General features: G+C 37.7%; 1 long non-coding RNA gene across 2 annotated transcripts; it reads left to right on the top strand.

The window, feature by feature from the left end:
* The first annotated feature begins 40 nt into the window (after positions 1-40).
* Positions 41-25,942, top strand: LOC307195418. 2 transcript variants are annotated; one of them, XR_013830834.1, is made up of 9 exons: positions 41-205; positions 2,387-2,454; positions 2,832-2,999; positions 3,185-3,311; positions 8,056-8,159; positions 13,248-13,356; positions 23,076-23,343; positions 24,850-24,980; positions 25,792-25,942. It is a non-coding gene; the product is annotated as an uncharacterized lncRNA (long non-coding RNA). The 2 variants fall into 2 exon arrangements; XR_013830833.1 differs by lacking the exon at positions 3,185-3,311.
* Positions 25,943-27,111: the final 1,169 nt, after the last annotated feature.

The following is a 27,111-nucleotide window of genomic DNA, read 5'->3' as shown; positions in this document are numbered from 1 at the left end:
AAATTAATGAACTCCTTGCTTCTTTCCATATATACAGAATTTAGATACATCAGAATAATAAAATGGAAATAAACAACCGTGAAGTAAAAAAAATCATGAAAAAAATTGAAAAGAATATACTTAAACATGAGCAGGAAACCATTTGCTGTGAATGGGCCCTTAGGTCACTCCTGAGCTTCCTGGCAGCCAAGTCAGAAGAAACAGAGTGAGTTTTCTAATTCTTGTAATCGGAAAAGAGGAAGCACATTATTTGTCAAAAAAGAAAAAGTTTATCCAGCTGTGAATTCTAAACGAGCTACATGATTGCCTTTTTCACAGATTTAAAATTTTTATTTTGTTTAAAACAATTATTTTCTTTGTCTAAAATTCTTCCCCAAGTATCTACATTAATTATTGCATGAACATTCGTATTATGTATAAATGAAGACAATAGTTTATCTCCTAATAGCTGAATAAGTCGTTTTCTATGCTCTCGCGATTAATAAACTGACATTAATAGGACCAGTGCCTCACATAGTTACAAAAATGTGGATTCTCCATAGGAAAATTTCTTTCAGTTTTAGAAAAAGTTAAATCAAAGATTCATGGATCTGGTTGGTTGGTATTACTTGATGAAAGTGAAAGAGACTCTACAGGTTTCTGAAATATCAAGTGCTATGGAAAAGTTTAAGACTAAAAGAATTTCCCAGTAGAATGCAAATGACCATGTATATATTTTTTCACACTTTTATTAGGATACTTTTATTAGATGGGTGCACATTTATGCCCTTATCTGCTTATTTTTAAATTGATAGAGACTTTATGGGGAAAAAAAACCCTCATAGACTGGAAATAAGAAGTTGCTAATTTTAGATTTATTGTAGAAAAATTGAAGGCTATTTTTGGACCTTCATGCTTTGTAAACCTATTGAAGTAGTATGTTACAAGAAACAGAAAAATAGCAAGTTTGGCATCTGTTGTTTGAAGGGACAGCACAGAAGTTGTTTTTTTTTCTTTCTGGCTTTAGACTTCAAAATAATTTAATAATGTCATAATGTATTGGGAACATATGACTAAAATTTTTTAGAGATAGATTTTGGGTCTTAAGTAATAGCTCATTCCATTTCTAGGAATTGAATAAAGAAAACAGTTCTGTGACGAACTGCAGTATTCATCAGGGCAGTGCAGTCTGTTTGGAAACAAAATGTCATGGTGCTTAGTAGAGAGCAGCCATGCTCGGCTGCAGCATGGAGAAGCTGTGTACTCTGCCTTGAATATGTAAGAAAGGTACATGGAAAGTACGTTTCCATAGCACTTTTAATCTGAGACTCCTAGGGCATTATTGAATCATGAATCTAAACTCACAGCACTGCAGCACTTGCCAAGGCTGGCTGTCACGATTTTGCTAGAAAAACAGTCTCAACAGAGGCATTAACAGAGTCTGAAAATAGAAGACCAAGTTATGGATATAAAACAAAAAACCAATAAAACGGTGTATGTGGGTATATATGTATCTGTCTCCCTATATACAAACGGATAGATAAAAGTATCTGTATATAGACAGATAGAAAAGGCACAAAATAATTAAAGGTTTTTTAATTGACATGACTGGATCGTTAGTTTATAAAAGGCTATGGTAATATCAGGCACTGACCAGTAACTCACATCACAGAGGAAAATGCTGCATTTTGTAATTAAACCACCATTTGTAACATGAAATTTACAAATTGTACATTTTTGTGTGTATTTTCTCCACTTTTAAAAATTACATTGACTGTATTCCAGTTTATATTATTTTAGATACTGAAATATGTTATCTTTATTCTATCATCTACATTTAAAATTAGTTTCCTTATGCAATTTAAAAAATGTAGATCCTTAGAAAAGCAGACTAATAGTTGAACCTCTTGGGGCAATGTTACGTTAAAGGGCTGGGAGAGTGATTCTCTCTGGTATTCAGGTGAACAACTGAAAAATCATGTTCTCTGTACATGAACGCATGAAATATTGTTAAATTAACTAACTATATACTTGCGTGCATAGCTTCTAGTTGAAATAACAAAGATTTGAACAAAATTTAAGATGAAAACATACTAACCATAAATTTATTTTTGTGTGTGTGTGGGAATTGGGAAAAGGATGTCCATACTTTAATTTTAACAACGAAACTCTTTGTTCTTATTCAAAAATGTAGTTTGGGAACTAATACATTAGGAACATCAGAGTGGGGACTAAATAAACAGAACTGAGGGAGGAAATGATCTGAAAATAAAACCAAAGAGATTATAGACAGAAATCACTGACAGAACTATTAGTGTGTGTACTTGAAATTAATAAGGCTAACTCATTAATCATGGCTTGATTTTTTTCAGTCTGTGCCTCTCAATATGTCTGTTCTCATTTCCAGGCCACTAAGTATTGAACACCTACTTTGAGTAATGCTCTCTCTCAGTTAAGCAGTGTGAGTGACACCTGGTGAGTAAGCCTCAATTCCTGCTCTCAGGAAATAGCAGGGGAAATAACACGGCAGTCTAAACGCAAACAACTGTTACCGAGATGGGATGTAGTCAAGGCCAAAGTAAAACTGCATGCTATGGGCACAAAGAGAAAGAAGATTCATTTTTAAAGGGAGATCGAATCAGAGGCAGCGCCAAAATTTTTGTATAAGATTAGAGGTGGCAACCCTGTTGGAAGGGTGGGAGTGGCCCAAAGACTTTTGTCTTCAATTTCTGTTTATACGACAATCACACTATTCTTATTTAGATATTATGTTTATTGTCTTTGTATTGCTCTTAAGCATTATGAGAAGGGGAGTTTTCTAACCCCTTACCTCTCCTTTGGTGCAATCATAGGATTAAGGGAAAAAGTGAGCAGAGCCTTGAAGGATGTCCAGAATAACTACACTCACAAATACACTCTCCTGGAGAAGGACCAGCATTTGCAAAGACACCTGAAGAGTGCAGGCGGTTCTTAGGGGAAGATGGATGATCCTCTGCTGGAGTGAAGGATATGGAGGAAAGGTGGGTGGAAGGGAAAGAGTTGTCTTGGGAAATGAATTAAGCTGTAGCCAAGTCATGGTGGAGCTTGCATGCCAACCTGCATGTCTTGAAGTCATTTGAGAGTCACTGGAGGTGTTTAAGAGAAGTGACATGTTTAGAGCTATAATTCATTAGATTGATCCAGTCAAGTTTCTTCCTTGTTTTAGTTGTCACTAATATGAATTGAAAACATTATAATAGAAGAAAAATTCAGGACAATTTGTCTTTATAAATGGAATTCTTCATCTTTGTTGCTCAGTGCAAGTCATTTAGCCACCAGAAGAGCATTGTCAGGTAAGACTGTTAACTGAGTCCTGGGGAAACTCGCTGCTTTTAATTGGGTTCCTTGGGTTTTCTTTAATATGACCCAATTTAGATGAAAGAACATGTTCACTACCTGTTTTGTGGAGTATTCACAGAATTATGCTAGGACTTGCACATCAGTATTTATAGATTTGTTTTATAATATGTCATGTCATAATTAAAATCAGCACAGTTATGCTCTCAAGGATTCAGAGAACTTTCTAAAGTGAGGTTTTCATCTTCATTGACTTCAAAGTAACACATGGGACATGAACATTGCTAGCCATCTCAGATTTATCCAGATTGAATACTTTCAGTGGAAGACTGAGTCCTGATTCCTTCTTGCTACTTTCTTGCTGAAAGAGAGAAATAGGTTACAGTTACTTTTCTACAGGGTGCCATAAATAAACATTCAAGGATGTTACAATTCAGGTGTTATTTAACAATTTTTAGACTAGTAAAATTACATCTTTCCCTGAAAGGCCTTGTTGAAATGAAAGTAACTTGCATTTAAATATTGGATATGCGGTCTTCCCTGGTGGCGCAGTGGTTGAGAGTCCGCCTGCCAATGCAGGGGATGCGGGTTCGTGCCTCGGTCTGAGAAGATCCCACGTTCCGCGGAGCGGCTGGGCCCGTGAGCCATGGCCGCTGAGCCTGCGCGTCCGGAGCCTGTGCTCCGCAACAGGAGAGGCCCGCGTACAGCAAAAAAAAATATTGGATATGCAATCAGTAAACGGCAATAATGTTTAATAACGAAATGCAAGACAGCCTTAAAATTGTGATTTTCTTTTAGTCACTGCATTGCAGTTGAGAATAAAACAAGGCTCCTATTAGTGAACAAAGGTTAGCAAGGTAGGGCTCTCGATGAAGTTGAATCAGAGCGGAGAGCTTGCAGTGCAGAGACTTCCTTCAGATAATACTTCACATTCAGCTTCAATCCACTGAACAAACATCTAGTGTGCTCATTAAGAAATTCAAAAGCAATGTAACAAGTGATTTTTGCCCTTGGAGAGTTTACTATCCAGAGAATACATTAATGATTTGAGTAACTGCCATTTATCAAGTGTTTGCTATGTGTCAGACACTAAGCTAACAAAGCGCTATGTGGATTAGTTTATTTAATCCTCACCAGAACCCCTTGAGGTAGGACAATCATTGTATGTATGCGTGCATGTATGTGAATTTAGATTTATTTATTTTTCTTCCAGTTTTATAGAGATATAGTTGACATACAGCACTGTATAAGTTTAAAGTGTACAGCATAATGATTCAACTTATATGCATCATGAAATTTTTGCCACAATAAGTTTAGTGAACATCCATTATCTCATATAGATACAAAATTAAAGAAACAGGAAACAAACTTTTTCCTTGTGATGAAAACTGTTAGGAACTACTCTCAACAACTTTCATGTATAATCTACAGTACTGTTAATTATATCTCTCATGTTGTACATTACATCCCTAGTTCTTATTTATCTTATAACTGGATGTTTCATTATCTTTATCGTACTGATGAGGAGTCAGACCCAGGGATGTTAAATGACTGCAGAAGGTTTTATGGGTCTTAAGGGATAGCTAGAGTCAGGTTTGACCCAGGGAATCTAATTCTGACCTAGTGCTCTTACCCAGTACTGGACTTTGCCTCTGAGAAGAATTTATGTGACACAGACACAGACTGTGCAAATCGGTAGAAGTGACACATTTTAAGAAAAATTTGTTTCCCAATGACCATTTCTAAGTGTGCTGTTTGGAATGCCAAAACATTTTCTCATAGAAATTGTGATACCTGGTGGTTAGTATTTTGTCTACCCTCAAAAAGCCTAACTACTCCATAACAGAGCCAGGAAAGTTTGTGGTTAAGAACATAAGCTTTAGCATCAGACACCAGGGGGACATTCTTAGCTCTGCCACTAGTTTCATGGCTTTGAACACACTCCTTTTTCTAAACCCAGGACCTCATTCATGGGTTAGTGATACCTAATAAAAGGGTAAGGATCAAATAAAATAGTGTCAAGTGCTCTTAGAAATGTGCTTCACACAGGGAAAGAGACAGATATTATAGCTGATTAATCATGGGTCCCGAGAACAGAGGACAAACTTCCTTGTTATTTTATTTCTTTATGAAAATTAAAGCCATCTTTTATTGCTTTTATATTATAGTAGCAATACATGTTCATTGAAGAACAATTAGTAGATCATGTTAGTAATAATAACATTTAAATTGCCATTTAACCTGGCAATCACAGATAATCACCATTAGTACTTTAATCATTATTCTTTCAGTTTTTGTATTTTTTCCTTTCCACAAAACATGGGATCATTTTGCCTAATAATATTTAATAACCTGATTTTAAACCTAAATATATATAAAATGAACATTTCCCTCATTTCATTAAATAGTCTATAACATTTTTTTCCTGATAGTGTAGTATTCTTTGGTATGGATGTACCACAAATTCACTTAATGATTCCTTATCGTTGGACATTGAAATGTCTATAATCTTTTTTCTATTATGAACAATGCTGAAATAAACAACCTTGTAGGTTAAAAATGTATATGTGTTTTAAATTATTTTTAAACTAAATTATTAGAAATAGAATCAGGTGACCACTTTTGGTATTTCCTGCCAAATTATCTTTCATAACAGTTCGACCAATTTATATCCCTTCCAGCAATGTGTGAGAAAACTCATTTCTTGTATCATCGCTAACACTAGATAGTTTGATAGTTGCCAACCTGATGGGTGAAATAGTATCTATCATTTTAATTTTAGTTTTTTTGATTATTAATGATATAAGATGTTTTTCATAGTCTTATTGGTTATTTGTAGTTTTTTATGACTGTTGGTACACTTTATTATTCTCTTGAGGTAGTTGTCCTTTTATTATTGAGTTAAAAGTGCTAATTATAAATAAAGGCACAATGTTGGTCTCATATATTACAAATATACATATGTAATTATTTCAGCTTCTCATTTTCTTTTAAATCTTATTTATGTACCTTTTGATGTATATGTACAGAGCTTTTTACTTTTTCATGTTTATCAGTATTTGATGTTTTTTCCCAGTTAAAAAAATTTTATTCAATCTAGAATTTATTTTGGTATATTTCATTATATAGGAATGAATTTTAATTCATTCAACAAACCTTAACTGCATGCCTACAATGTACCAGGTATGACTTTGCTTGGGGAATAATTGCTGTGTAAGGCAGGCAGAATTCCTGCCCTCAGGAGGCATTCCTCTTCAAGTGGCTCATTAGTTGATGCTCATACATTACTTTCCTCTCACTGACTTAAATTCCTCCTTTATTCCATACCAAATACATGTGTATAATCAGGTCAGTTTATAGACTTTCTACTTGATACCATTTATTTGTTTCTTTGTTTCTGTGCCAGGATCTCACTGTTTTAATGATCATAATTTTAAAATAATGCATTTTAATAAATAGCAAGGCAAGGACTAATTTCATTCCTCTTGCTTTGTTCTTTAATTTTTTTCTTGACTTGTCCCTTCTTCTTTTTTTTTTTTTACTGTTTCTTTTATTGTGGCATAACACGTACAACATGAGATCTTCCATTTGAACAATTTTTAAGTGTACAATTCAGTGGCATTAATTATATACACAGTATTGTGCAACCATCGCCACTCTTTTTCTAAAACTTTTTATCACCTCGAACAGAAACTTTGTGCCCATTAAGCAATAACTTCCTATAAACCTCCTCCCCCAGCCCCTGGTAACCTCTAATCTACTTTCTCTCTCAGTAAATTTGCCTATTCTAGATATTTTATATAAGTGGAATCATACAACATTTGTCCTTTTATGCCTGGCTTATTTCACTTAGTATACTTTTAAGATTCATCCATATTGTAGCATGTATCAGAACCGAATTCCTTTTTATGGCTGAATAATATTCCATTGTAGGTAATACCACACTTTGTATATCCATTCAGCTGTTAGTCGTGTCCTTTGTATTTATACTTCTGGAAGAACTTTAGAATAATTTTGTCAAATACCTCTCCCAAATCCTCTAATGTCTTCTTAACATCCTCTCATATCCCTTTCTATGTACCTTTTATTCTATTAATCCTATCTCTCCAGGTTACTAGTACTGAATGCCTTCATACTGGCCCAAGCCTAGCACTGTACCTTGATCCTTGAACTTCCCTCAAGCTGCCCCATGCTTCAAAATTAACTACTTCCACCTTCATTCTCCTAATGAAAATGGACAGTTCCTCGGTGCAATTGATCTCACAGAAGTATTGGGAAAACCATCTGAATTATCCCTAAATTGTGAAAGTTAGATGCCCCTTGGTGGAATGTGTATTTTAGGAAAGGGGTATTTTATCCTTTAAATGAATTTAAATGATTTGCTATTTTTTAAAAATTCCAATAGCATAACAAAGTATCTTTTAAAATTTCAGTCTACAGGAGGGTAACTTACTTCTGAGTTGAGAGCTTCTTGAGTCTGCCTGCCCATCCACAGTATCTTAAGGCATTCCTGTTTTGTCAGATACTTTCTGTGTTTTCACTGATGAACTCAATAATTTTCTTTCCTTTTGGAATTCCTACCATAGTCATGACTTTATTGACCCCAGTGATGGTAGAAGTGTTGGAGGTGGTTTATGTGTCTGATTGGCAGTGGGTAGGTATAAATCAGGTACTATTTTAAAATAGAGGCTTCCTGTAAGTAATCAAATACTAAACTGTATATTCTGGTCCATAATTCAGGAATGGAAAAGAGAAATGAGGGCTTGCATGGTATGAGACGGCTTCACGGGTATTTCAAGAATAATTTATTTGAAAAATATATGTTTCTTCGGTTCTTTGCAAAGGTAAGGACAAGCTCCTAAAAGAAAGAAACTATTAGATTGATGGTGTTTATTAGTCCACTACTGTACGTGTAATGGAAAGAGCAATGGCTTTGGAATCATGCAAAATTGGCTTAAGTTCCTGGCTCTGTCACATGGTAGCCTATGTTATCTCAGCCAGATTAATGTTTCCTCTAAGCCTTAGTTTCCTCAACTATAAAATATACCTCACTGAGATGTTTTAAAGTTCAAACAAGATAAATAATGTGAAACCTCCTAGCAATATGTAGTCCATTGTATACCCTCAGTGAAGATCAATATCCTTTACCTTCCTTCCCTAAATAACAACAAAAGTAGTCTGTATGGGGGAAAGCATTTGTAGTACTGAATGTCAATCCTTCTTGGTTAATAGCTGAATAAAGATAATGTCTTAATTTTTCAAAATACCTCACCTTTCCTATGTGTAGCTTTCATTTCATGCTTCACTAAATTATGGTGCTTGCAAAGCACCTTGAACTTTTCCAGTACAGAGCACACTGTAAGCAGGATGGAATTAACATTACCCCTGGTCTATAAATTATCATACCTACATTCTTAGTGATTGACAGGATACATGTTTATACAGTTGATGTCACCTAGGGACATATTCTTGCCCGAGTTCTACAGCAGTGTTTTGCCACCTGTAACTGTGCTGAATAAAAATGGTCCCATCTATCATTTCTGTAGCTTTTCCTCATAGAAGCAGTCTTGATAAGGATAAGAAATCCAGGACATCATAGCATCAACAATCTTTTCCTTTTCAAAGGCGTCTTTCAGACCAGGCTCTAGCAGTCCCTTATAAACATTCATTATATAAATCATCCACACTATTGCTTTGTGGGAGGTGAAGTGTTTAGTAAAAATGATCGTCTGAACACAGGTTGGCTGTGTGGGTGCGGGACAGAAATTTGGAGAGTGGAAAGTGAGTGCTCAGCATGCATTCATTGCTGATACGAAGTCAGCTGCATGCTTGGCTCATCCTGGGTACGCTTCTGCTAGCTTTTTGACTAATATATAAAATGCAGGCTGTTCTTTGTTAGAGAGAAATTTGTGAGTGCTATGAGCTACCTGAACACTAATGATATTAATTCTTAAGGTTAATTCTTGTACTGCATACCCAGTGGCACCCTGAGGTCTGGGGTTGAGAGGCTCTGTGTCATAGGATGAAGAAACCACCCCAGATTGAGCTCAGATTGAGTCCAGGGGGCTCGGTCTGACTCCTGTAGGGAAGTAAATGGTAAATAAGAAATTTGGAAGCCCCTCATCAGAGTGTATCTTCGCGCTAGAGAATGATTTAGTGGAGGATTGAGCTTTAAAGTTAATACGAACAGTGTATAGGATTTATATGAGTTATGCATATATATTAGTGTCTATACTTTTTGTTCTGTTTTATTTTGGTCATTGCTCCTAATCTGGGGCCCTCGTATCACTCATGATGCACAATGGTAGTCATGAATATATTTTTTTGGCGGGGGTGGGGACCTATTTCTAAAAGCCTAAGAGAAATCATATATGTTATTTATTTAAACTTTAATAATGCATCTTAGGCTACCAGCAATTATATTACCTATTTATTTATATCATAATGATACTTAATAGACTAATAAAAATATCAACCTAGCACAGCACCTGGTATATGTAAGTACTCAGTTAATATTTGCTAGATGAATCAGAATTACATAAACCATTTTCCATAGTTGAAATTCTTGCTAATTTGACTCTTTGATTTTTTTCTGATAAACTCATTATTTCTGCATTTGTTAAAAACATAATTTAGGGGGCTTCCCTGGTGGCGCAGTGGTTGAGAGTCCGCCTGCCGATTCAGGGGACGCGGGTTCGTGCCCCGGTCCAGGAGGATCCCACATGCCGCGGAGCGGCTGGGCCCGTGAGCCACGGCCGCTGAGCCTGCGCGTCCGGAGCCTGTGCTCCGCGATGGGAGGGGCCACAACAGTGAGAGGCCCGCGTACCGCAAAAAAAAAAAAAAACAAAAAAAAAAAACCATAATTTAGAACAGAAGGATTATTTTTTCTAATGAAAATCTTATACTTTCCCATAGTTATATTTGCCCAAAAACAAGCGCTGCTGTGACCGTTTGCACGAACTACCTGTAGTGAACATCAGTTATCTTCTGGTATCCTATACACCTTTTCCCTCCTTCCTTGCAGTACTCAGATTTTCCTCGAAGAGCCACCCCTCCTCTTGTGTAGCAGCTGTTAGTTGTGTGGGATTGAACTGCCTTCAGTTCAGGAGTGGGACCTGCATTGGTGTAGACCAATCAGTTGATTGCACTGAAAATTCAATCTCAAGCAGGTTGGGAGATGTGAGTAAGAGCACATGAAGCCCACCTTCCTGGGAGACTTGTTTTGGAATCATGAGGGAAGCCTGAAGATGACATTATGAAGGAGGGCAAAACCAGGAAAATTGTAGGAAAACAGAGCCATGTTCTTGATTGAGCTACACCTGAGGCCAGTCCTAACTCTGAACTTTACTGTTATGTGAGTCTCTTTTGGTTTTTAAACTAGTTTGTAAGAGGTTGTCTGTTCTTTGTAAGGGGAAACAAGAAACAAAAAACAACCACCTTAAATGATATACAGCCTTATCTTAATTATATTATTTTACAAGTAAGCGTTAAAAAATACTAGGTTCTCCGCAAAATATGTTAACTTTTTGCTTTTAGAGAGAGGCACAATTAATTCCAAAAGCACAATAATTTTCCTCTGCCTAGAAGACAAAGATACATTTATGTATTTTAGATTAAAAAACCACTAGAAAAACAGGTTGAAGTTTATGAGAAACTCATAAATATTTTCCTTTGTTTTCTTCCACCAGTACCCAAGCTGTTACGGGGTTTTGCATGGCACAATTCGTCTACTGTTACACGCACCTGAAATTTATCATTGCACCTTTTAGGCATTGTTCATTTAGAAAAAAACCCCTATTATGAAGGAGGTTGGAAAAAAAAAAAAAGTCATGTCAACAATAAGTCCATTTAGGTAACCTTTGCAGAGTTGGTGTTTTTTAATGTCAACAAGTCTTTTGCTTTATATTCTGCCTTGGTTTCCATCATTGTTCATTTCAAAAACCTCCCCAAGTCAGATTTTTCATGAAGAATCATTTAAAACAAAATATATCTGGAATTCTACTTCTCATGACCTAGTTGTATCACAAGAGGGATCAAAGAGGTTTTGTTCTGTTTCTATAATCAGCTATTTCTTTGAGAGGGCAGATTCATAAGAGTTTGAATTATGCTTAGAAATGCATACAAGGCAAGCAGCTACAAGGCATTTTAATTACCTCCCTCCACTCCAATGGAAAGAAAAAACAGGCGTAAACAGATGTCTAAGTTAAATTCAGTTTGATTCTTTTAACATAGCAAATAATTGGAGTCTTTCCTTTCTTCCTAGGCTTTTTCTTTTTTCCTGTCTTTAGTCTGTTTTCTCCCCAGCTCGTCCCTTTTATTTCCTAAGCATTCACCTTTTGCTAATGTTAAGAGAATTTCTACTTGACAAATTCTTTTCCTTGATAGACGCTATAGGACATAATATTAATACTCACAAAGGGAACAGATGGCTGCCTTTGGAATCCCCCAATTATAGTAGTACCTTGCTTAATCTGAATTGACTAATTAAAATCCTCAATTAACTGGAATTGATAATTCAGTGTACACGACCCCTACGGTGACCTCATGATATGGTGAGCTTGCTAGTGAGTATTTAGAATTATCTTCCTGCCCTTTGTTGTGAGGACATGTACCTTACCATGAAAAGGCAAGGTAATTGACTCATTTAAGGGATTTATTAAAACTCTAAGAAGATCAAACCCTAGTATCCTAGGTTTGCTATGAAATCAGAATACATATAACCTAAGTTTCCATATTTTCAACATGTACATGTGTAACTTTAGATTAATCACTGCTACTTTGAGATTTTCCATTTTTCCATTCAATTTGATGAACATTTATTAACCTTTCAAAATATTCAATATACTATGCTAACTGTCAAGGCAATAAGAAAAAAAATGTTTCCAGTTACCATTGTTGTCTAAAAAAGTCACTCCAAAACTGATGGCTTAAAATAACAGCAGTCACTTTATTATGATCATAGATTCTGTGTGCAGGAATTCAGGAAGGGCTTAGGTGGGTGGTTACAGCATTGGGTGCCTTATATGGTTGCAGTCAGGTAGTGGTTGGAGTTAGAAGACGAGGGAGCTAGAGGAGCTGAGGACTCTATTTTCCTTCAAGCAGCTTCAGGGCCTGTCATTGTGGTCTCTCTGAGTGGGATAATTTGGGCTTCCTTACAGCATGGAGGCATCGAGGCAGTTGGATTGCTTACATGACAGCTCAGAGCAAGAGGTTAAGGTAACAAGGTAGACACTGTAACACCTTTTATGACCTGGCCTTGAAAGTCATGCAGTGCCATTGCTGCCACATTTCATTGATTACAGGTGTGTCAATAGTCCCTTCAAATTCAAGGGGAAGGGAATTAGACTGCGTATCTCTTTGAAAGAGTGGTAAGTTTCTAGAAAAGCCTGTAGGACTCGAATGTGGTCATTTTTGGAAAATATAATTTGTCATGATGAATGAGACTCAATATCTTTTCCAAAGAAGCTCATACTCTAGTGGATAGAACCACAATTCTAAAACTGTGCATTGAGGTATTCCAGGTCTCTGGAAAATTCATAGGGTAGCTGTAGGATACTTTACATTTTTGAGGGAAACAATGTGACATCTGTAAGATATCATGTGAATTACTACTATTAAGTAGCTTGGATTTAATAAGTGGAACTGTTAGGCATTTCTTTTGCCCTAGTTATGCCATGAAAAAATTACAAAGATACTAAAAGATTATAGAGGCAGAGGAAGTTTAGGAACCTCTGGGATGAAAAACAAGACATAGACATTCCAACTACAGTCTTAGCAGGCCCATAACGGACATTTGTAGGGTCTGGGGCATGATAGAAATGAAACTACTAGCTTGTTCCTTTCTTTTCCCATTACAGCATAGGATCTCCCCCTTTATATCCAAGCTCTGTACCTTCTCCCCTACTGCAATAACAGCTTCTTTTTGGCCCTAGGAGTGAGCATACCAATGGCAAATCAGCTCTCTGGAGGAAGGACCAGGGTAAGAGGCCCGTGCAGAAGCAGATTCAGTGTGGATTTAAGCAAGTAATTCTGGAGTCCCAGGTATGTGATTTAGGAAAGGAGACCAGGGCTCTGGATGAGCATGCCCCACCGGGCCCACAGACCTCCAGCCCATTTGGAGGGGCATGGCTGGAGGGCCTTCTCAAATTCAGGATCCTGGGCAAGGCTGGGACCAAAGGAAGTACTGAGACTCAGCACAGAACCCAGCATATAACTGGTTCTCAATATATATGTGATGTATAAATTAATCCAGGGAAGATTCTGATAAGTATGATGTCAGAAGCAAATATTGGCTGCTGTGAAAACTGTAAACAAGAACCATTAATTGTGGCTAGGTATCTTGGAAAGCCTTCTGTGTGTGTTACCTTCAAGGATGAGGGATCGAAGAAGTAGGGCGTGGTGGCACAGTGGTTGGGAATCCGCTTGCCAACGCAGGGAACACGGGTTCAGTCCCTGGTCCAGGAAGATTCCACATGCCGCGGAGCAACTAAGCCCATGTCACAACTACTGAGCCTGCGCGCCGCAACTACTGAAGCCCACGCACCGCAACTACTGAAGCCCAGGAGCCTAGAGCCCTTGCTCTGCAACAAGAGAAGCGTCCGCAATGAGAAGCCCACGCACCCCAACGAAAAGTAGCCCCCACTCACCGCAACTAGAGAAAGCGCGTGCGCAGCAACAAAGACCCAACGCAGCCAAAAATAAGTAAAAAAGAAAAGAAAAAAGAAGTAGGGGGAAGTGGGATGGGAAATCAGGAAAAGGCAGGGATTAACAAAACTGCTAGAGGCAAGCATCAAAAGAAAACTATGTTCCCCGTCAGGGTGAATCTGGATTCGGTGGCTTCCTGAAGCACATAATAATTTGAGGGGCCTTTTTCAAAACAAGAATACAGAATTAGATACAAAAAACACACACAAATTACAATATATGAAAGTTCATAAAGTCACAAGTACAAAAAAATCTGAAAAGAGCGATTTTTAAATTACCTGTATGCCACACCTCTATACTACTTTTTAAAAAATACTGTTTTGGCTGTATACTCTTTGCTTCTTTACTAAATATCAATTTTATGTTCTGTAGAGAGACAAGAAAGATATTTTAGTCTTGATTGAATTTTTTTTTTTTTTTTTTTTTTTTTTGCGGTACGCGGGCCTCTCACTGTTGTGGCCTCTCCTGTTGCGGAGCACATGCTCCAGACGCGCAGGCCCAGCGGCCATGGCTCACGGGCCCAGCCGCTCCGCGGCATGTGGGATCTTCCTGGACCGGGGCACGAACCCATGTCCCCTGCATCGGCAGGTGGACTCTCAACCACTGCGCCACCAGGGAAGCCCCTGAATATTTTAAAAAATTATTAGTTTAAAAATTTTAGCACCATCGTTGTTAGTAATGTCATAAATTTTTACAACTGTTTTCAAATTGGGAAAACCTTTTATCATATTGTTGAACTGTGATAGACCTGCTTTCTATTTTTAATATAGTTAAAGGTTTGTTCCCTTCAAATCAAGAAATTCTGATAAATTCTGTCTCACACAATTAGCATAAACTGTGAGAAATATGGACCTTTTATCATTGTATGCACTGCTTTTTAAAATATATTCCTGACAAGAGAAAACATCTGTTTTGATAAGATCTTGATGAGAACCAAATCCTCTGTTAAAATTTTACACACTTGGTATTTGAAAGAATTTTCTATGGATTAGCTTCTGGTTCCATACATTTCAACATCATCTCTCCACCATCACATGCCGTCAGAGCTGAGCTATGAAGGAATCACTGTCTGGCCCTCACCTTTGTGTCAGGAGGCCAGGAGAGTTGACACAGTGGGCTGTAAGGAGGTTCTTAGAATCTATACTCTATACTTGCATGGGGATAGCTGGTGACGACTTTCATGGGAGTATCTGTGAACCATATACATAGATGACAATGTACTGAAACTATATGTATCCCCAGCTGAATCAACCACCCCTTAATCATGTCCTCCAAAGTCACATGGCCACCCAATGTCACCTAGTAGGAGGAAATGCTGGAGTGGAAAGAGACAGTGGCCTGAACCAATTGCTGTTAAAAAATAGTTTACTTTGCACATTTTACAAAATCAGGTGCGCATGTGAACACAATGCTATGGCCCTCTCAGGACCTTAGAAAGGGCCCATGCAAATTAGGCACTTGAAGTTTAGACTTCATTCACTTAAATCCACTTCTGCTCACCATTCTCTCTATATTCACTAAAGAAGAGAAGTAGCCCAAACTGAGAAAGCGTGTTTTGTGACAGAACAGACACTGGCCTGGAATATGGACAGGAGCTTTGTCCCAGCTCTCTCAGCTCTGCTCCTTTGGGACACCCTTTAGGATTTACTCTTGTTATCTGTTAAGTTCTGGCCCTTCCTCATCTGCAAAAGGAAGTGAGAAATTGGAATTCCAGTTATGGGACCCTTTGTGGCCCCACCTGGAAGGTAAATCATATTAAATTATGCCAATTATGTACATTTTAATCCACATTTCCGTCAGTTTCCATCATGTTTCCATCAGTTAATACTGCCATTTCCATAACTCACACTAATGTCATCATTTATACAGTGATCAAGAATTTAAAAATAGTTTAACTCGACCATAGAGAGGCAGGTGTAGCACAAAGCACTCAGGAGAAGGGAGAACAAACAAGGTATCATTCTGGATACCATCACTAAAAGTACATTGGAACATTTTTTTCCAGTTTTAAAACTGTTTGTCTTTCGAGAAAATTTGCAAAAGTCACACAAGCTCCTTATAAAAACAATTCAAATGCAGAAATTTATATAGCAAAAAATAGAGATCTCATCCCCACATTTCACTCCTGAGGAGAATTACTGCGAACAGTTTAGACAAGTGTAGCCTTCCAGAAGTGGTCTATACCCACACAGTGGTAGGATGACATTTTGAAATATTAACTGAGGGTTTTTTTCCCCCTGTATTTCCTGGTGGTCCTGGCCTTTCACCCATTCCATAAACTAGCACATTCTGCATTCACTGCCTCAGGGAAAAGATGACCCAACTGAATGCGTTTAAAAAAGGAAGTCAACAACTTTTGGGTTGCAACATTTTGAGCCCTTGTGGGAATAGAAAAAGACTTAGGGAATAAAAAGAGATTTGGAAGAACATATGGTAAGTCAGAAGAAGCCTTAGAGCTTTCGAGACTAGATAAAAAAGCTATCAATTCTTGGGAGAAGAGAGAGATTTAGAGAGGAAGAAAGGACCTCTAGCTGCTTATGCAGCTTCATTCTGAAAATTAGAAAAAGGCCACATTTTGGTGAATGAATTACAGTAAAGTGCCTTGTTGAGCAGATCCTTCCCAAGGGCGGTGGCTTAGGTGGCTGACAACACTTTCATACAAAGACAAAAGCCCTTCCTTCTTCCAGCGGCCTTGGCGCCATGCCAAGGGTCTTGACTTTCTAGATTTCATCCCTACTCATACTTAAGCAAGTACCTTTGTGCAGTGTTTAAACCATACAACCGTATGCGGCATCCTTTTTTATGGGTTCCTGGGAAAGAAGGTCCTCTGCCCTGACTCCCCAACTCAAGTGAACTTGGTGGTGGAGAGATAGGATGCAAGCAGGTTTAGTGAATCTGAAGGTAGAGAGGTTGTGCCTGCTGTCCTGGTAGACCCTCAGGCAGGGGTGGTGTCAAGGCCCCACGAAATGCCACTGTGGTGTGTCTAGACCCATTGGACTTTAGACAGTCTCTCAGAATTTCCTACAGTGTAGCATGAATGGAATGACTCTAGGGAAGGGCATGGAAGTAGCCGGGAGAGCCAGACTCAGGAAGGGGAGGATGTAGAAATGACTGGAGTGATCCTAAGATGGGTGACCGGACAGGGTGAGAATGGATCCTAGGATCCTTGATAGAGGACAAAATCAAGGACAAGATGTCTCTTCACCCATATGCTGACCCTAAATAAACCTTCCTGGAACACAGCTGCAATATCAGGAATTAATTTCTATTACCACATAAAAATAAGGTTAAAACAGAAAATAAGTCCATCGTTTTAAAAAAGTTACCTTGCGGGCTTCCCTGGTGGCACAGTGATTGAGAGTCCACACGGGTTCGTGCCCCGGTCCGGGAAGATCCCACATGCCGTGGAGCGGCTGGGCCCATGAGCCATGGCCACTGAGCCTGCTGGTACAGAGCCTGTGCTCCGCAACGGGAGAAGCCACAACAGTGAGAGGCCTGCGTACCGCAAAAAAAAAAAAAAAAAAAAAAAAAAGTTACCTTTCTTGCATATTTGAATTTGTAAATCGAGATTCATACTTCATTAGCATTGTAATGCTAATAAAATTGTATGTACACTTGACAACATATTTGGAACAATCTTCTTGATGAGCACATATTAATCAACAGCCATAAAAAAATCCCTTCAAAGTATGGCTCCGTGTAGCATTTATCTGACCATTTCCTGGATGTTTAAGTTGTAGTTATCAGTGTTTCACTCTTATGAACAATGCAGCAGTATTTATCCTTTTACATAAACCAACTATTGTTAGCACAACCTCTGTGAACAACTTTTTTGTGTACCTAGATGCCAGGTATTGAGAGAATTACATTCTAGCTGGAAATACACACACACACACTCCTATCAATATGAGAAATCATGTGCTGAAATTCATGTTCAGTTCAATTTTTTTAGCACCAATATCCTTTTATCAAGTGAAATATTATTTTGTGGCAAGTGTATACCTTAAAGCTATGAAGTGGAGGCACTCTGCATGGGTGGAAGTAGAAGGCTAAGAGATGTTCTGCTCTGGTCAACTCTCTCCACCTCAGTGCCTCACCTCTTCCCTGCCTCTGCCTCTGAGTCATTTCCAAGGTGTAGGGATGATACCTCGCCCCTTTCGATGTTCAGGGGTCAGGAATACCACAGACAAGATGTAGGATGTTGGCCTGGAAAAGGCAGGTAGCTTAGGTGTCTTTTATTGCTTTTTTGACTCTTGTTCTGTGATTTAATATCAACTGTTGTGAGGTTAATCGTGCTCTCCTTTGTGTTTCCATAATACTTAGTATATAATTCAATTACAGCACTTACCACATTGTTCCTTCCTGAAAATATTGTTCCAGAAGAGGAACATTTCCTTTAGCTTTAAAATCTGTAGAACTTATCCACAAAACTTGACGAGTACTAGTTTTTCCATCAAGGCCTTCTGAGTGAATGAATGAATGAGTCATACACATTTTGCACAACGACTTAAATATAGTGCAGACAAGCTTTTCTTCAAGTATATAGATACTTTTCAAAAAGTACAAATGTTCCTATTTTAGTCTCCCTTAGCCGTCTTTAGACTGACTATATAGGTGTCTAAGAATTCCTGCTTTAGAATAGATTTATAGAAAAGGATTGGAATTGGCCCAAATGTCTCACATCATATTCTTGCAGCCACCTTTCATAGATGACATAATGAGAGCAGCATATGTACCTATAAAAACTACGACTGTGTGTGAAGGATGGATTTGGTACATGTTAAACAAAAATGGGAATATGTCTGCTTTTTACATCTGACAGGAGAATCAAAAGGCTGCCCACTCCACCCAAACTTTCAATTTTGTTACCACGATGTGTGGGTGGAGGACCCCATAGAATGAAACACAAAATGAAGTAGAGTGTGATAAATGCACAGTAACTAATGGAGGGATTGACCACAAGAAGATAATAGTTTTTTTCCTTATGTGTTTTTATTTTGACATAATTTCAAACTTACAGAAAAGCTGCAAGACAATTTCAAAGGATTCTCTTATACCTTTTACCTAGAGTCTCAAAAAGATAAAAACTGAAACTTGCAGACATGATGCCACTTACCCCTAATTATTTCAAGTGTATATCCTGAAATCAAGGACCTTCTTTTACATAATTAAGTGTAATCATCAAAATCAGGAAGTTAACATTGATACATAACTATTATTTAATATACAGTCACATTTTTCAAATTGTCCATTTAATTACCATTGTAGAAAACAACTGCACAAAAACACAACAGCAGCAAAACAAACAAACAAACCCCCCTGCTGAATCTCACATTGCATTCAGTTTAATCTCCTTTAACCTAGAACAATTCTTCAGTCTTGCTTCGTGTTTTGTGACACTGACATTTTAAAGTGTGTGGCCAATTATATTTTGTTCCTCACGTTCCTCAATTTGAATTTGTCTGATGTTTCCTCAGGATTAGATTCGGGGTAGGCATTTTCGGCAGGAATTCCACAGGAGTGATGCTGTGTCTTTCTTAGGGTATCATACCAGGAGGCATGTGATAGTGACATGCACCATTACTGATAACGTTTAATCATTTGGTTAAGGAGGTGCCTGCCAGATTTCTCCACTGAAAAGTTACTGCTTTTTTCATTGTAGTTAATAAATATCTTATGGGAGAAACTTTAAGGCTATGTAAATACTCTGTCACTCATCAAATTCATACATACTAGTTTAGTACCCATTAATGATTCTTGCCTGAATCAATTACTTCAGTGATGGTTGTTAATGGTGACTTTCCAAGTCCATCATTTCTTCTATATTCATTAGTTGGTTTTGTACTGTAAGGAAGAACTTTCTCTTCATATGTATGTATGTATGAATAGGACTATGGACTCATGGATTCTTATTTCATTCAATGGGTTATAATAACTTACTGTTATTATTATTTCGATGCTCAAATTTCCAGATTTTGACTAGTGGGAAGTTCTTCGATCTGGCTTCTTTGTCCTTTTGGTATGCCTCCACCATTCTTTGAAGCACATCCTTATTTTCTGCCCCAAAAAGATTTTCTAGACTCAAGTTGTCCTTTCCATGCCCCGTTTTGTTTTGGGAATGGAGAATAGGTGTCACTGCTTCTAGGTCTTCTGAGTAGACAGAGCTGGGAAAAGCCACAGGAATCATTTAGACCTTCCTTCTTTCCACATTTGTAACTTTGTCAGTGAGGAATCGGGCTCCCACTGACCACTGTATATTTACTTATGTGCTTAATCCTAGAATATACAGAAAATAGTTTCATACCTTTATGTCAGTGATAGAAAGAAACCCTTGCTGACTGCACTTCAATAATTGTTAACACTTTTTGTTTTTAGCCTGAAGATATATAGTCCAACTATTCCACTTAAAAGTTACTTGAGTTAGTTTTCTCCCCCGTCTCCCAACTGGTTCATTTGTTTGTTTCTGTTTGTATTCCATTTTAGTTTCTGCCCATCCTTGTTTTCTTGAGTATATGAAGAAGCATTCACATGATTCCACAAGTCAGGATTATATAAAGAGTGGTGTAATTTCCTACTATTCCTTTTGTTATTTTCACCAATATTATTAGTTTCTATTTTGTCCTGTGTTTCTTTATGTGCAGATGAGTAGTTATATGTGTATTTTCTAAATTTCTCTTCTCTCTTACACAAAACTAACACTGTAAATATGCTTCTCTTTTTTCATTTAACAATATATCCTGGAGAGCACTCCATATTGGTTCCATAGAGATCTTACTCATTCTTTCTTACAGTTGCCTAGTACTGCATTGTATAGATGCATCATTGTTTATACAAGTGCTCTCTTGTAAATGGGCATTTAAGGCTGGTTTCCAATATTTAACAATTATAAACAATACTGCAATGAATAATCTGAGTAATATTGTACAGATATATTTTTATAGTTTTGGAGGTGTATTTTCAGGGTAAATTCCTAGAAGTGGTATTGCTGGGTCAACAGGTAGACACACATGTAATTTTGTTAGATATTGCAAATCCCTGTCCATAAAGGTTTTGTACACACCCATTAGCAATGTATGAGAGTGCCTGTTTTAAATTTTTGCCATATGATAGATGAGAAATATAATCGCACTGTAATTTAAATTGCCATTTATTTATCTTACCATGACCTAGGTTGATTATATTTTAATTTTTTTATGGGCCATTTGTATATTTCTTTTGTTGAATTGTCTATGTTTTCTGGGGACAATATTTAGTTGGCCCATAGAATAAATGGAGCAAGTGAAATAAACATGCTCATCTTTAAACAGTTTTTGAGAGAGGAACCAACTTTATATTCAGAGGATTGTTGGTCTCCTCATCTGTAATCCATTGTCTACCACTGACAGGACTCTACCTAAGCTATCTCAGAGAGAGGGGAACGTACCTTGTTTAAAAGGATATCCAAAGCGGGAAGTTCCATAACAACTAGAGACATTGTTCTGATGCTTGCAATTGAGTTTGGGAAGTCAGGGAAGAAAGAATGAAAATAAAAGCTGGTTTTTCCACTTAGTTGGGTGGTTAAATTCGCTGACCTTTAAGGTTCTTTTCCACCCTGAGTTTTATGATTCCATGAATCATTCCTCTGACTCAGGCAAAGTTAACGATGAAATGGCTGGGGAGGTGTAGGGGTCAGAGGTGACCTGGAGAGGTGGTAAGTGGGTGAGAACAAGGGGCAGAAGGGAGAGATTTTAAATGAGAATGCAGAGTTAAGAAATACATAATTTTTTTTTCTTCTTTCAAAACCTGGTATCAGGAGGAGGAGCAAAACTGTCCATTGGCAGAAAGGAATATTGAGTGGATAGGGAACGGCAGGGGGCGATAGTGTGGCTGTAGTAGGGGATGCATTCAGAGAGCTGGACAGGATTTTAAGGATGAGTAACATGACAAAAGCATCATCAGCCACTGTTCCACAGGGAAAATAAGGCAGTTATGGGGGTGCACAAAGTCCTTAGAGTGATTTTTCCTTCTTCCAATTCCAATTACTTTGTATTTACATATATTAAAAAAAAACTGCTTGGGATGAAACAAACTAAGGTAAAACCTATAACATTTTCTGAACAGAAATAAATGCACTGCATTTTGAAAAACCATTTCAGATTTTAAGGCCTTACTTAGAGGCAAGACATTAAGGGAGAAGTGAAAATCTTCTCTACATCAAGGTATTTATAAGAAAAGATTGAAAGTATCTTGAGGTAACAATGTTATTTAGCTATTCAGTTGTAGAAGATATTTTCCTTCAGTTGACCCAAGGAGAGGTTGAGTTTGCAAATCATTGTATACGAAAGTAGACATGCCATTTTCATTTTGTCTTAAAGAAATATTCGAAATAATGATATACAAAGGAGAAGAAAGCCTGGAGAATGACTGCGGTGACTATGGCACTATGGTCACTTAAAATGAGTATATAATGTTTGCTTGTTATAGCAATGATGATGATGATAATGATGATGGTTATTATGATAGTGATAATTAATAAAAAGGCTCACTGGAAAGCTTGAGCTTCTTTTTTTGCTAGTATGATGGAATCTTTCTATCGCCACAGGGTTGAAAGAAATCTGAGAGTGGAAATTCACGTGCAAGCAGCACCAAGGGAGCATAAATAAGGAAATGATGTTCCCTTTGAAATGACCTCCGCGCTTCCCTTGTTCTTCTGTGTTGGTTTCACTTTGCTCCACTTCTGAATGACTGAGCTGCAGAAGACAAGTCCTTAGTGCTCTTTGATCAGTGCTCTCATGCTTTTTTTCTCTCTCCTCCTTTCAGAATGTGCTTTCAGGACTTTCTTTACACTAGGATATATGTGTCCAATAAGTTTAACATGCTATTTACCTCATGAATATTTATAAGAGCAGAAGCACTAAGAAAAAGGAATAAACCTCTGATTGTAGAATCTCAGTCACCAGCTACTGGGAACATTTTTGAGGGTATAGGAATCTCTAAAAATGCTCCTTAACTCATACCACTTTATCCATCCATTCATTTCTCAAATATTTATTAGACACATAATGGGTGTGTTGCAGGTTGTGTTCTCTGGAAGCATCTGGAGTCCAAGATATTTATTAGGCATCAACACCTGTGAAAAGAAGGGGACAGAAGCAGAATTGGGCCAAGAGAAGTCAAATTGCAAAGTAGAACTGACAAGATCTCAGCTCATTGAGCAGGGAGCTCTGACGTCAGACTGCCCATTAGAGTTGTCTCAAATCAGCTTCAGGCCTTTATCCTCCAACACCACTCTCCCCTTCTTGCTCAGTTACTGGATGCAGTCTTCTGGAAAAGGCATGATTTCAGGTGAGGCAACTATTTATCTACAGCTGAGGCCAACCCTGATGGAGCTAGCAGCTGGAGGCTGACCCCACTCTCAGCAGCTGGGCAGCAAGTCTTTCCTTGAAGGGGCATCTGGGAGGCACATCTCTGTGCCAGACCCTGAGCTAGGTGCAGGGAACAAGTAGGTAAGGAAGACACAGTCCCTTTGCTCGAGGAGAAATAATTCCGTCTGATCTATCGATGGTTATCTCTGACTAATTTTTTTCTTAATAATTCTTGATTGCCCAAAGCCCTGGATGAGGAGCTTTCCTATTCATGGGCAAACAGTAATGGTGTATTGAAAATAGCACAGAGAGACCTGGGTTAGCCCTTGGAGAAGTCATGTTTCCTGAGTCTTCATTTATTTATCTATGTGATGAATATCACAATATCCTTTAGAGAGAGTTCTAGAAATTAGACAAGGTATTTATACATTTCCTAGCAAAGTGTTCTAATACTTAGTAAGTGCTCAATAAATGGTAGCTGTTATTACTACCCTCCTCAGCCTCATTGGGTTCATGGCCACCACCATCAGCCTTCTCTCTAAATCCATTATGATGGGCTTGAGTCATCTTTTCTGTCCTTCATTTTGACCATGACATACCTTCTCAAATATGTCTGAGTCCTCACATCCTATTTCAAAGCTCTTTAGCTCTCTGATTCTTATGAGTTTACTAACGTCTATTTCCCCCACCCCTGCTATTTATATTTGCTCCTTTCTAGGAAAAATTTCCTTAATACTTCTACTCCATCCTTAAGTTTTATCTCCTTGGCTACAACTCATGTCTAGAAAACTTGTACCCTTTAGTTCGGCAGACATTCTTACACATTAAAACATTCCATATTTTTCATAACTTTCTCCAGGATGACTGGAAAAGAGCAGCAAATTCTCACTGACACAATCCTTCCTGATTCTTTTTTAATACTATTATCACCTATATCTTACTGCATATGTTTTCTAGTTGGCTTACATGCGGCATTCATAAAAATTCATTATCTAGGTAAAGCTAGAAGTAATCGTAGAAAATTTTGGCCACATCTTTCTCATTTAGAAGATGGGGAAATTGTTCCTACAGAAGTTAAGTTGCTCATATTCACACAACTAGTTAAGCAGACACTAGAATTCTGATGATTAAAGTTGTTTAACTCTATGCTTCGGTCTCTTCTTTATTTTCTGTGCCACTAATGCCATCTTAAGTTTATATCCCTAAGGAATAAAGAAATGAATCAACATAGTCAGCAGAGAATTCCTCTTTAAGAGCTTAATAAACACATGAGGGAAGATGATTCTCACTTACCTTTTGTTTTCTCAATTAGTCATCCCAGAATGAGGGGAGATGGGCCAGTCTTGAGCAGTAAGCTAGCTGTCTTTGTCTCCATCTTCCCTTCTCCCCTCTCCGTACACCTCTGCTAGGAACCCTACAACGTTAGCTAGGCTGTCTCTGTCAGGTGATGCTTCGGGAAGAATTGAGGTCCTTTGCTTACCTTCAGGTTCTGACCGTCCTGCAGTCCCGGATCTCAGATATCAGTTTCCTGAGACCTTTTAAGATGAGGGCAGGACCCTATACCGCAAGTCTCAGAGTGGATATGAGAATCTATAGGTCCAGCAAGTGCTCTCAAAGGTGAGTTGCTCAGAGGAATGCACATTTCACCTGGAATAGAGGAAGGGAAATCATTCCAGTGGTATGTTCATGAGGAGGTTTTGTTGGCGGTTGGATGGACACATTTTAAACACGTGAATAATCCCTGGAAAACACCTCATGGAACTAGTGACTTCAGAGGGCTGTGGGGTTTTCCCTTTGTTCAAGTTCTGGGTCGTGGTGTTCTTTGCTGACAGTTCAATGTATATTCAGAAAAATTCAGTTTGACTTGGGCCAGTTCCAAACCACAGACCTCCTTTGCATTCCTGCCCTTTCTACTGTGTCCTCTGTGGGATTTGTAGAAGAGGACAAGACAGTCTGGAGAAAAAAAAGATTTTATATTTATTAATTATAATTATAAATTTGTCAAGTTGGAAAGTTTATCTTTAAGTCAAAAGTTAGATCTCAAAGACCATGTGAGAAATTACAGATTATCTCAGGTGTTTCTGAAAGATCCAATTTAGGTTTACAGAGTTCCCTCTGAGTAACTCAACAGGTGTCAAATGGGGTATCCTTTCAACACAATGGTTGTTTGGGAAATTTTTTTCTTTAATTTTTGGAGTCATAGGTTCAGCAAACATACCTTTTCCATTTTTTTTTTTTTTTTGAAGCCCAGACACTGCTTTTGCTCATTAATTGACGGTAAATTGGTTTATATTATTAAGAAGTTACTAAGACTATTAATGCTCTTTGTAATTCTCAAAAGGCATAGAATTTTAACTTACTCTTCTTCACAGTTCCTAAACAATAAAAGCATCATGGCACACCTCTTGTTATAAACATCTTTTCACAGGGTTGGAATTGTGATTAAGGAATGAACTGTCCCTGCCCTCATGGAGTTTAAAGTCTGGAGAGAAATCAGACATTGAGCAGGCATTTATGTACCAGGAAGACAACACCTCCGTAAATACTGGATGCTGTTGTTTAATAAGATTACTGTTGAACACCAGGTAAGAATGATTAGAAGTGGCCAAAAAGATAACTGCACGTAGGAATATTTTAATCTGTGTTGAATACAGTGGTGATTGCTTAGCAACTCTTACTTAAGAGGGTTGGAGAAGAAAAGTGAAAAATTTTTACAAAGATAGCTATTGTTTTTAAGTTTGTAGTTTCTCCTTTCTCAGAAGAAACCTAAATAATGGCCTTTAGGCTTTGGTTGGGGCATAACTATTTAATCTGGTTGTTCCTGGAATTGCCTGGGGGCGGGGGGTTCACAGTGGGCAGGGAGGGAATGTTGGCCTGGCTTCATTTTTGCTTGCACAGATTCAAAACACTTACTTCTTTTCAGAGACCCTAAAGATATTTTTTATTTAGAAATATAAATTAGTAAATAGGAACAATGGAAACTTCAAGGAAAGAGACTGTATCTGAATATCAAGAAGCCTGTATCAGTCAGATCTGCTAGCCTCTGGAACAGCATGTCTCAGGAAGTATGAGAAACCTTGTTGCTTGGTATCATTTCAAACTGGAGTGACTAATCTGATACTAAAACAAAAGAAATCATAGCTTGCACCAACAAAAGAATAAATGAAAAGACTTAGTAAAGATTTTCTACTTTAAGTTCTTTGCCATAGTTTTCATATTTGACCGACCATTACCAGCATAGTAAAGATAATCATTTCCTAGCTTAATAGGTTTCTATTGGATATATATTCTCATAAACACATAGCACAATAATAAAAAGCAGGAAATTTTGAAATCATTACATGACAATAAAATTATAGTGAGGCATGTACTTGCTCTGCACATCTGGAATAAATATTCCCCAGAATAAAAGAGACTATTGGGTGAGTTTTCAGTCTGTTTTAATTCCAGAAGCTCATGGTGGATATGCTGATTAGGATCCTCTTTTGCTTTTGTAATAGATAGAAACACACAAATGTGGCACCACAGCATCAACTGTAAAGTCGTAGCTGGAGTCCGCTGCCATCTCTTTAGCACCATCCATCCCAAGCACTTGGTATCATTTCTGAAATTCAGCCCAGGATGCAGCAGTCAGATTCACTGCATTATATACCTTCAGAATGCATTGGTTTCAACTTTTTAACAGTCTAGATTTATTATTATTAATAGAATGAATGTAGGAAGATATTTGCTTCTACATAGTAAATGT

This window comes from Stenella coeruleoalba (genome assembly GCF_951394435.1).
Source record: "Stenella coeruleoalba genome assembly, chromosome: 12".
NCBI classification, from domain to species: Eukaryota; Metazoa; Chordata; class Mammalia; order Artiodactyla; family Delphinidae; genus Stenella; species Stenella coeruleoalba.
This window is presented reverse-complemented; position numbering and strand designations above follow the sequence as displayed.